Raw genomic sequence first — 10175 nt, 5'->3', positions numbered from 1 at the left:
GGCTGCAACAGCTGACCAGCACCGATTGTCCGGCACTCACTAGTGAGATGACCCCAGTACCTCAGTTGAAAATGCAGAAATCACCGGTCTTCTGTATCCTTCGCGCTGGGAGTTGGAGACTGGAGCTGTTCCTATTCGGCCATCTTGCTCCGCCCCCCTCTTAAGGCATTTAGCTGGGCAATTATAGGGCTCACCTTGTATGTTTCTCATCACTTGGGGGTGATTGATCTTTTTTCCTGATATCCAACATCTTGAAACTATTCTGTTTATTTTGACCATGTTTTATTGCTCTGGAGGGATAGGTAGATCCAATGTCTGCTACTCTATCATGGACTAGTTATAAAACTCATGTAGAAGAATGGAAATGCTGGGAAAAAGTACTAAAAATATCTCACTGAGGGCATCAGAGAGATACCATGGCAGGATGGACTTGCTAATAGCCAAGAGAAAGTCAATCTCTGAATTTTCTGTGGCTGAGGAGGAAACCTGATTTGAGACTTCTGTTTCTGGCCATGATTCTGAGAGCAGAATTCCTGCTGTGCAGTAAATGTCTTATCTTTATACCTTATCATTTTTGAATTCTTGACACATTCTCCAAGACACTGAGTAATCTTTCTAGCCCTAATTGGAATAACTCAACAGATATTCCTTTAGTGACAATTGTGTGTAAGGTCTTATATGAAGCAATGTGAGAGACGTAAGAGTTGGTCATTATTCACATAGATTTTTAAGTGCTTAACTTAAGAAATCATAATTAATTGGGGTAAATATATAATAATGCAGTGCATCTAATAATGTTAACAGCCACTTAAGTGCTTAACAAAGTATAGGAGTAACATATTTGTAAAAGTATTTGTGCTTCTGTTGTCAAGACAAACTTTTTTACTTGTAGGTATAAATAGAGTCATTAAAACATCAAATTGTTACCCTAATTCAATTTCCTAGAGCAAAACCAAAACTTGTAAAATAAAAATATTTTTATAAAGTGTAGCCTTCACTTTTTCCTACTAATTAATTTATATTACATGAATATGTTGAGTGCCTACAATGTTGTTCTAGGCCCTTAGGTGGCAAAAATCACTGAAACAAAATTAGACACAAACCTATAATAAGTTAATGCACAAACATATTCATATTAGTATTAAAAATAAAACTTTAAATGAAAAAACGAAATGAGATTTTTCTAATTTTATTTTGGTTAGATTGATATAAATTACCATCTATCATAGTAATCATTTGTGAACTCACACAAATGTGTACACATGCATATACACAAATAGACAAAATGTTACTTTAGAATTAAGCAGAAGAACAAGGACACATGATTAGGAGTCAGGAAAGAATTTGGTTATTAGAGCTTTTGATGCCATGCAAGACACCGAAGTATATATCTATGAAGGCTTAGGAGTACTGAGTTTAGTTGTTGTTGTTGTTGTTAATTAAAGTTTTAAGAAGCTTTTATCTTAGAAATATTCTTCTTTAAAATTGGGTGAAAAGTAATACAAATAAATTGTAGGTGAGTCTCAAGTGCCAGTCTATTGACATTGCTGAATTCCTTTGAAAGCTGAATATTTTGCCCTTTGTAGACATCTTTTGCACCACTAGAGTAGGTGTTTCACTTTTTAACTAAAGTTAGCCAATTGCTAGTCAGTTATGAATTTTTCTGTCCTCCAAAAGGTTCACATAGGGCATGTGCATCAAAAACCATAGGGAACTAAACACACTGAAGCTCTGAGGCCTCCAGTGATCCACATTTCAGTCAGGATACCATCAGAATTTTCAATTATTTCTCTGAACAAATACTTGAGATTAATTGAGAGGCTAAGGATAGAATTTGTAAAAAACTTTTGCTTGTCTTCAGTTGACAAATCAGATTGAGAAAGTTCAAGCAAATATTCAGGTCAAAGCTGCCCAACATTTTTTAGTAATGTGGTAATAGTTTTTAAATATTGTCATTCATATTTATGCCAAACGTCTCTGTACAGAGCTTCCCTTGCAATTATGATTTTAAAGTTGAAGAAAATGGTAAATTTTCTTTCAAAACCATTTTGGATAACAGATTTATGAGAGCATTTTTCTTTATAAAAGAAGGATACTCGGTTATGAAACTTTAATTTCAAATTGTACACTCCACTCAAAGACTATAAGGTTCTTAATAGCCATGATTTAGTGAAAAATATTACTTTCGTGTTATACTCATATTCCGTCCTTCCAGTCTGCCTTTAGGCTTTAGAGAAATGAATATAGTGGCCTTAATAGGTTCAGGGATTTCCCTAGGTGCATAAAGAAAAATAGCAATCTCTCTTTTGATATATAGATATATGTATATATGACTATATAGCTTTATGACTATATGCCTCTGTGTATGTGTATGCATGTGAGTATATGAATAGAGAGATCTTGGTTCACTACATCAATTGTGAAGCCAGATAAAGTGTAACAAAGAATTCATAATGTTCAGACATTTATTTAAACAAATTCTTTATTCCATAAACATTGCCTTAGCCTTCAAATATAAATAAGGAAAGATGAATTGTTCATATCATCTCTCCAGATGTTTTGTGTTTTGAGACTGTATATCACAGCTGGGCCAGGGATCTCCAAATCCTGGGAAACTTGGAACTCTGGAACTCAACTTGATCAAAGAGAAGGTTCTTTATCTCTGAGGTGGAAGCAGGTAGACTTCATTTTCTGCATTTGTACCCATAGAACAAAATTCTTCTTTAAGCAGTAGTTTCAGGGAGAAAAATTGATATAACTATTATATCCTGAATTGCATTTTTAAAATCTTAGTGAGTTTAGCTATCTGATATTATCTTTTTGTCTCTTGGACTAAATACTGATGTGCGGATAGATAGATAGATACATAGATAGATACACACAAGTATACACTGAAAATAATCTCTGGTCTCTAAGGCTTAGATCTAGTCACAGTTATTAGTGGACCTCATTAAAATTAGTTCTTGAGGTTAAAAAATCCAAATACATTAATTACTCATTGAATTGGAGCATTTGTTAATATTCTGATTAAGGTTTTATCTTCGTATAAGAAGCTCAATTATTCTCTTGGGCAGGGGTTTATGATTTAAAGTTTTTGGAATAGTGATTAAGGTTCCAAGGAAACTCTGAGATAACCAAGGTTGATTATGAAATTGCCCTTTATAATAAAATGATAAATAATTTAATATCAGGTATGTGGAGGGATAGCTGGTGTTTAAAAAGACTCAGAAATGCTGGGCATTTGGTGGAGGATGAGGAAAAGATGGAAGAAAAAACCCATTTGGCCATTTGGTAAAGAAATGACTGTAAGCATTATTTTCCCAGTGTGACAATACATCAAAATCTCTGGGGTCCCTGATAAAAATCCAGGTTCTTCAGCCTCCTCCCATACCTATTAGATCAAAATCTCAAGACATGAAGCTACCTGATCTGAGTGTAATGGACGTCACAGGCAATATACACAAAAACTTGAGAACCACTGGAAGAGGGAAAACAGAGATGTCAGGTGGGATTTAGGGAAAATAGGGAGGTACACTGGTACAGTGTGAATATATCTTCAGTAAAGACAACTCTAATTTTGAAATGCTAGATGGGAAAGGATTTCTTGTGGAAATCAGCAAAATAATTGAGTTCTGCTGACTAATTTATGCAAGGCCCAAATAGCCCATGTGATTGAAAGGGAATTGTCATCTAAATTATGCTAAGAAAATTTTAGTTCATGTTTTGCTTAAGAAAAATTTCCTGTAATATGAATTTATTATTTTGTTAGGAAGAACAGTCAAGGGCAGATAATCTAATTTTTCTTTGCTGATTGAAGATCTTGCACTTTCTCTAGGCCATAATTGTGATGATCATCATTTTACATTTGTCAGTGATGATAACAGTAGGTGTAAATACAGTAGGAGATTGGGCTAAATATGTATTGATGTCTACAGTACTTGCAGAGAGTAAATGGTCTCAGGAAGGTGCTAAAAGTGTTGAATGACTTGGAGTCTGTATTTCCACAACCACAGAGGATGTGAACAGGGCTGGAATGAGACTCTGTCAAGATAGCCAAGCCCCCATTTAGTCAAGTCATGGAACTAACCTGAAAAAAAGAAGTTGAAAAAAAAGAAGATGATGATGAGAGCAAGGAGCACCATGGCACATGGCCACTGAGCTCAGTTCTGCACTAATTTGAAATAGAAATAGATTATCTTTTGTCTTCAGTTTGTTGTTCCTAACAGAGAGTGTACTTCTGTGCACTATACCAGGCAGCAACTACCTAAAAATGACTCGAAACATGAACTTAACTGATGTATGTAGGTGCTAGTGAGTGTGTGTGTGTGTGTGTGTGTTCACCAAATTCCTGATGTAGACATCTTTTGCATGGGAACAGAGAATGCTCTGTTTAGTAGAAGATGTCAGTCAGTTAATGCGGGGCAAACCATGCACTCTTTTCTTTTTTGCTCACATTTTGCTGGCTATTCTCTAGAATGTCTATTTTAGGGTGAGAAAAATGGTCTTTCCCTACAGTAAAAAAAATAAAAAGGAATCAAGGCTGAATAAGGGACAACAGCCAAAGGAGCTTTCACCACTGAATGAAAATAGCATCCACACAAGTTTGTGGTGGATCAAATTGCTCATCTCTTTTTTACAAAATGAAGTGTATTTTGTATTCTACATTATAAAAGATTATATTCTTCTTAAAGAAAAGCCTGAAAAAATGGATGAGTAAAAGGAGATTATAATAATAATGAAAATAATAACTGCTATTATTAGTAAACTTCTTAATAGGCTTCTTAAGCCTATTATATTGAAGACAACCACTGCAAACCTCAGCAAATATATTTTCAGAGATTGTACACACAAGCACATATATTCACACAGATGTTTTGTTCTCATGATTTACAAAAATGAGATAATACCTTAGTTGGGTAATAAATTACAGATATTCAATCATTTTTGACCTATAAAGACAATTGTATATAGTTCAATCTATAGATTTCCTCAGTCTGCTTGGTTTTTCTTTCAATATAGATCATGAATATCTTTCTAAATTATTACAATTATTTCATAATTTTCCATTTTGTGGCTGTATGGAAATTAATTAGCCAATCCCCTTTTACTGAACATTTAGATTTTCATTTTTTCCTATTGTTGATAGGGTTTCTATAAGTGCACTTATAGCTAAATCTATTCTACATACTCTTAATTCCCCTTGCTGAGGGGTACATTCTTGTAACTCACTAGAATGCCTGAGTAAAAAGACATGTACTACAAATATATTTTTTAGCCTACTATTTTGTTTACAAATATGCTATGATGTTTACTTTCTGTGGCTGTATCTATACACAAGAACAGGTTTGGCTGGCCGAGCACAGTGACTCACGTCTGTAATCCCAGCACTTTGGGAGGCCGAGGGGGTGTATCACTTGAGATCAGGAGTTCAAGACCAGCCTGACCAGCATGGTGAAACCCCATCTCTACTAGAAGTACAAAATTAGCTGGGTGTGGTGGTGCACACCTATAATCCCCAGGTACTTGGTAGGCCTAAGGCAGGAGAATCATTTGAATCCCGGGAGCCAGAGGTTGCAGTGAGCCAAGATTGCACCATTGCACTCCAGCCTAAACCCCATCTCTACCAAAAAATACAAAATTAGCTGGGTGTGGTGGTGCAAGCCTGTAATCCCAGGTACTTGGGAGGCTGAGGCAGGAGAATCAGTCGAACTCCAGGAGACCGAGGTTGCAGTGAGCCGAGATTGCATCATCACACTCCAGCCTGGGCGACAAGAGTGAAATTCTGTCCAAAAAAAAAAACCAGCTTTTGTTATTCACTACTTGTACTAGCTACTAATATATTGAATGTAATAAAATATTTGGGAAGAAAAACACTATAAAAATAACATTTTTTCATCTGTTTGTGTGTGAAGTGGGGAGAGGTGGCAAAGCTACAGGCCCCAAATGTGTTGATATCATTATCTTCATTCTCTTGGTTCAGAAGTATTAACACTGTGATATTTAGATTATTACCATGGTCTACATTAACCAGATGAAATCTCCTCTCATCCCTCAGGTGAAAACAGGATTGAGTGAGAAGGATTTAAATATAAATTCCTGGCATTTTCTACACCTTGGGCCTGTAGAAACCTTGTCTGTAATTGCCTCTTCATTTTCCAGCACCTATGTTTCAGTTGCCATCACAGACATCAACTAAATCTTGAGAATCTTTCCTCACCTAACCTTGACTGATTAGTGAGAAAGCAAAGATAATAAAACTTGCAATATCAATTTGCGTCATAATCTGGAGCTAGGCTTCATGTTGAAGGACAATGAAATTATAAAGCATTGTGACTCGTTCTGTTGAAAATAATAATTCAGCAACTGCAGCCATAGCTCACTCAATGGTTCAAGAAAGCTGGAGCAGCAATTATGTGACTGATTAAGATTTAAGGTAAATACCTGAGAGTGTAGTGTCTTCTTCCCAGAAGCTGGAAAGGTGAGATTGGATCTGCGGCTGCCCTCCTCGTAGTGTGCCAAACTGGCAATGTCAGGGGAGCTGGAGACTAGAGGCCTAACTCTAGCCACTCTCCAACTTCTTCCTAACTTGCCTTGCCCTTTTTCCAGAGCAAATGAATTGACTTTTGGTTACCCTAGGGCTTCATTTCTGCCTCCTTCTGCTACTATCTGTGTTTTTGTGCCCCGTACACTGTGGGAGCTGCGAAAGTGGGATCACACTGTGTTCACTCCTCTCTGTGTAGCCTAGGATCCAACATTCTGGAGACCACCTCAACAAGAGGATGAAGAAAGCAATGATAATTTTTTAAAACTCACAATGTTTCATCAATTTCTATCAAAGATTGAGTCAATAGGAGTAGTGCATGTATTCCCAAATTAAGGAACAAATCTAGGTGTGTCAGAGACCCCAACAGAAAATAATGATTTTATGAATTCAACCATTTTATATAAGTAGAAACTGTTTAAAATAAAAAGCAGTATTTAATCAGAAATAAGGCAGCAAGTTGCAACAAAAAGACATTATTCAAGGGCAGAGAATTGGGGGAAGGAATGGGATAGGATGGAATGGAATGGAATGGAATGGAATGGAATGGAATGGAAAAGACTGGAACAAAAAGAGTTACCAGAAAACCAGGTCCCTTTCTCCCTATCATTTATATTGGTCTTTCACTCTGTGAGATGAATGAGCCATTTACTTCTAACTCACAGATTATATTGTATCTTGGAGATGTTCAATTTTGATTTTAGTTTTCTTGATGACCAGTTCCTGAGTGAGATGCAAGGGAAATAATCAGAAAAATTTAGTGTGCAGGCACCTGACTCCACTGAGCCATGACCACCCTAAGATTCAGAGCTAGAGGTCAGAGGATGCAGGTGCCTCTTTCAAAACATGGATAGGCCCACAGGTTCCCCTCCAAAGGTCCTAATAAAAAGCCCAAACTGGCCACTCCAAAGAGCATATGGCTTTTAGACCATTTTCTCTGATACTCCAAACAATTTCCTGATACCACGCCTTTGCACCAGATGCCCACTCTGACTACAATGTCCCCATGCCCTCCTACAGCTAGCTCTTTCTTATGATTCAACTCAAATATCATGTTCTCAGGGTGGTCTTCCCAAGCATTCTATTTAATATTAAACTGCTACTCTCCAGACCCTTTCTCTCAATGGCAATGCTCTTGTTAGTTTGTCTGTGGTTCTCAGTGTTAGAAACTATGTTACTTGTATATATGTACTACCTGTCATTCCCCACTGGAACGTAAGCCCAGGAAAACAGGGATTCTGTCCTAATCATCACTATATCAGTACTGATGCATGTAGGCACCCAATATCTATTGGATGGATGGACGGATGGATGGATGGATGGATGGATACGTAGAGAACCTCAGGTCTAGTTTTTTGCTTATCTGTTTGTTTGCTTTGCCAAGAGTAGGACAATGCTTTGCATCAGTCTTCTTTATTCTCAGTAATTTATCACTTAAGTGAATTTTGTTTAAACACAGTAAGATGGTCCATATGGAACACACAAGCTCTCCTTGGGAATTAATGAAACAGAAAATAGCAAAAGGAGACATAGGTTCTGGCCTCAGACAAATTTCTGGATAGGGGTAATAAGAAGGTGGCTGCCATCAGAGAAAAAGGCAAGTGCCCTACCTGGGTTGTAGGTAACACTAATTATATCTCAGGCACAAGAAGGAGGTAAAGTTGAAACGCCAAACCAGTATTTGGATGGAGGCCCTACAAGAATTGCTGAACATCAGACCCCTAAAGCTGTCCAACAGGAGGGCACAATTCTATCTTGGTTTTACATGCTTGTAAAGGAAATGTCTAGATAAAAGCAACTTTCACACAAAAACATGAAGAATCCATGTCTCTGGAGTCTGAGTAATGTTTTGTTAAATTTTGAGTAGTTTTATGTCAAGACAGAGAAGCTCAATGAGATTAATAGCTGAAAATGGAGAGTGGGAGAGAACATCAAACTAGAGAATGCAGCTGAATCATGTTTAGCCAGGGGTAACGGGTGAGAGGATATATGAGGGTTTCCAAATTGCTGAGATTGACATTCCTCGTAAGTTTATCTTGTTTCTCAATATTATAATTATTAAAAAAGAAAAAAAGTTACATGAGAGTTATTTTGACTATCACCCAAACAATTAAATATCTCAATTCCAGACTGGTTTATATTCTGAAACTTGTTCAGGGAAAACTCTAACATGAATAGCTGTTACTCACCAAAGGCCTGATTAATGAAAAGAGAGCTGTGGCACTGACTGAGAGAGGACATTGTTCTGCAATTAGGGCACAAATGACCTTTCACTCTTCTGGCTGCAGATTATTTGCTTTGGCCATATTTAGAATAACTTGATATATGACAAGATTTATGAAACTTGGACAAAACTTCCAAAGTATATACAAGTGCTGCTGACAATATGGGATCTTTCAGTACAGTCTGCATGGAAACAAAGCCACGCATTTCTATAGTGCAACCAAAGAGCTGTGTTAAAATTTCCCTATAAGCATGATCTTTTCTCAAGTTAGCCCCCATTTGCTTAAATCACGTTCTGTTAATACTGGGTATTAGCAAAGATTACTGGATGGTATGAATGTCCAGCCCACAACAGTGGCTCTGTGTACACATGCCTATACACAGATATGCATATATATACACATATATACATATATATGTATATATACACACACACTGTGAATATATACAGAATAAATGCAAAATAAGATTGACAAGTAGAAAATTTGGTCACACGAAGTCTTAGTCTTAGAAGCATATAAATAATAAAAGTTTGGCTTTTTAAACTAAATTGAATTGACTTTCAAACTAAATTCAGAGAGTTGATTTTTGTTTTTGAAGACAGAACCATTTTGTACAATATACTCTTTAGTGCTTAAGTTTTGGCACTTCTTCCAATGTATTTTGTGTGTGTGTATCTGAGAGTAAGACTTCCCTTTTATTTATTTATTTTTTTAATTTTACTTTAAGTTCTGGGATACATGTGCTGAACATACAGGTTTGTTACATAGGTATACATGTGTCATGGTGTTTTGCTGCACCCATCAACCCGTCATTTAGATTTTAAGCCCCGCACGCATTAGGTATTTGTCCTAATGCTCTCCCTCCCCTTTCTCCCCACCCCCCCAACAGGCCCTGCTGTGTGATGTTCCCCTCCCTGGGTCCATGTGTTCTCATTGTTCAACTCCTACTTATGAGTGAGAACATGTGGTGTTTGGTTTTCTGTTTCTGTGTTAGTTTGCTGAGAATGATGATTTCCAGTTTCATCCAAGTCCCTGCAAAGCACATGAACTCATTCTTTTCTTATGGCTGCATAGTATTCCACGGTATATATGTGCCACATTTTCTTTATCTAGTCTATCATTGATGGGCATCTGGGTTGGTTCCAAGTCTTTGCTATTGTAAATAGTGCCGCAATAAGCATACATGTGCATGTGTCTTTATAGAACAATAATTTGTAATCCTTTGGGTATATACCTAGTAATGGGATTGCTGGGTCAAATGGTATTTCTGGTGTTAGATCCTTGAGTAATCAGCACATTGTCTTCCACAATGATTGAACTAATTTATACTTCCACGAACAGTGTAAAAGCGTTCCTATTTCTCCACATCCTTTTCAGCATCTTTTGTTTCCTAACTTTTTTTTTTTTTT

The 10175-nt window shown here is 36.7% G+C and overlaps 1 long non-coding RNA gene across 1 annotated transcript in view; it reads right to left on the bottom strand.

Moving 5' to 3' along the window:
• Positions 1 to 1176: 1176 nt before the first annotated feature.
• The window catches only part of LOC105514128, a 94805-nt gene continuing 85806 nt past the window's right edge, over positions 1177 to 10175 (bottom strand). Inside the window, exons 7-8 of the long non-coding RNA XR_001002136.1 lie at positions 3943 to 4087; positions 1177 to 2691 (exon numbers count right to left, since the gene is read on the bottom strand). This is a non-coding gene — a long non-coding RNA (uncharacterized LOC105514128). The remainder of the gene's footprint in view (positions 2692 to 3942; positions 4088 to 10175) is intronic.

The sequence above is a fragment of the Colobus angolensis genome, unplaced genomic scaffold (genome assembly GCF_000951035.1).
Source record: "Colobus angolensis palliatus isolate OR3802 unplaced genomic scaffold, Cang.pa_1.0 Scaffold24, whole genome shotgun sequence".
Lineage (NCBI taxonomy): Eukaryota > Metazoa > Chordata > Mammalia > Primates > Cercopithecidae > Colobus > Colobus angolensis.
This window is presented reverse-complemented; position numbering and strand designations above follow the sequence as displayed.